We start from the raw sequence: 2,192 nt of genomic DNA on the forward strand, positions 1-2,192 counted from the left end.
CTTGACCAAAGAGAATATACTCAAGTGAATAATGGATAAACTTATTACCAAAAAAAAAAAGAATAATGGAAAAACTGCAACTCGATCAATGTGGTTAAAAAAAACAAAAAATAAAAAGACAAAGAAAAAGCATTCTACACCATCGTTTTATTAAAAAATAAAATAATAATAATTGGAAGAAACCGATTTTATGACGATAAGCGATATTGATGAAGTCTTTGCCCAAAAATAGGATATAGATGGAAGTCCCAGCAAATGAATTCTAATGAACCGTTGCAGGACAACTCCACTTGCTGACTACCACCGATGTTGGTTTTTTAATCTTGAAACCATCATCAATGGAATTTAACCGAAAAACCGCCGTCAATAGAAACCAGTAATATAAAAATCCCAATCCATTTTGTCTTTTGATCATGTAGAACAAGAAGAAGAAAATGGGAAGAAATCTGGGTCTGTTGTTGTGCTTCTTGATCCTCCTTGTTGGTGTAGCAGTTGCAGACTGGAACGTCTTGAACCAGAGGAAGATAGGGAAGAACTCGGATGACCTGAAGATAACTCTGAAGAACTACTGTGAAGCTTGGAGGATCAATGTCGAGCTCCATAACATTCGTCAATTCGAAGTTGTCCCTGAAGAATGCACAGACTACATCGGCAAGTACATGAGTTCCACTCAGTATAGAGTTGATTCAGAAAAAGCACTAGAAGAATGCAGCATCTATCTCAGTAAAACCTTCAGGTCGGGTGGTGATGGCAAAGATGCATGGATCTTCGATGTTGATGATACCCTTCTCTCTACTGTTCCGTACTTCAAGGAACATCACCACGGGTACTGTATATAGCTGTACTTTAGTTTCTTTAAGCCCAGAACAGAAATGAGATTCAGGTTTGATCAATGCTCAGGTGACTTCTTTCTGTAGTCATTGATTTTCTGATCCCATATCTGAAACCATATCTGTTGAGCAAATCTTAAAAAAAATGAAGATGGTTTCATTAGATATATTGCCTGTAACTTTGTTTAGTCATTTCTGTTTAGGGGGAGATGCTCAACGTTACAGCCTTTGAAAAATGGGTGTGGGAGGAAAAAGCTCCAGCTTTGGAGCACTCAATGAACCTCTTCAAAGAGATAAAAAAAAGAGGGTTGAAGATCTTCTTGATCTCTTCAAGAGGAGAACACCTCAGGGCTCCCACAACTGATAACCTCCTTAAGGTTGGCTATTTTGGTTGGTCTAGTCTCTTATTAAGGTGAGTTAAATTCTGTTCGTCCACACTTTGTTCAAAGAAAAGCTAGATTCATTTTGCAGGTCCTCTCAATTTCTCCTTTCCATTTCATAACCGGAATACTCATTATTTCAAATTAGTATGATCTCCCCTTCTTGTGTTTGTAATAGGAGCTATGAGAACAATGGCATGACAGCAGAACAGTACAAAGCAGAGCAGAGGAGGAAGCTGATCAATAAAGGGTATCACATATGGGGAATGGTTGGATCACAGTGGTCCAGCCTTTTGGGACATCCTAGTGCCATGAGAACATTTAAACTTCCCAATTCCTTGTATTACATTCCCTGAAAGGCAAGGCATGTCTATTTCCTCACCATTCAACCCCACCAAAGTCTCCTAACATGATGCTTCTTCCATTACCACACCCCATGCACTCTCTGTTTGACTTGGATATGGAACATTGTTTGAATATTAATATAATTAGAACATTCAGTACTATTTCTCACTGTTTGCATCATTTTAGGCTATACCAACAGTACAGTAAATTGAGTTTCATTAAGAAACCTCCCTTCGAATTTGAATAGGAGAGCCTTATTCTGGCTCCCTACACTTCCAAGGCCAAGACAACCTATTCTCTTTTTCTTAATCAGAAGAACAAAAACAAACTCTCTTGTGACTGCTCTTGAGTAGAACTCTTGATGGTATACAGGGAGTGAAGATTCCCGCATATATATATATATTTGCTAAAACGATTGTTTTCATTAAGAAGCGAAAAACAAAGTTACTACAAGTACATCAAAGAGGATCCCTCCCCCACCTTCAGCATTGCCATCAATGGGGGCAAAATCCTCGAGCATGTCAGAATACTAATTCACATCGTAACTGAACACTTCTAAATCTTGAAATATACCCATAGCATCATAGATAGTTCCTGCAATATGGCTCTTGGCCATTGATCCACTTTGGAGGATGAT

General features: G+C 38.4%; 1 pseudogene; it reads left to right on the forward strand.

Annotated features, from left to right (window-relative positions):
• Positions 1-428: 428 nt before the first annotated feature.
• Positions 429-1,566, forward strand: LOC148998695 (acid phosphatase 1-like; annotated as a pseudogene).
• The last annotated feature ends 626 nt before the right edge of the window (positions 1,567-2,192 follow it).

This window comes from Hakea prostrata, unplaced genomic scaffold (genome assembly GCF_041222555.1).
Source record: "Hakea prostrata isolate BN-2017 unplaced genomic scaffold, UWA_Hpros_2 contig_183, whole genome shotgun sequence".
NCBI lineage: Eukaryota > Viridiplantae > Streptophyta > Magnoliopsida > Proteales > Proteaceae > Hakea > Hakea prostrata.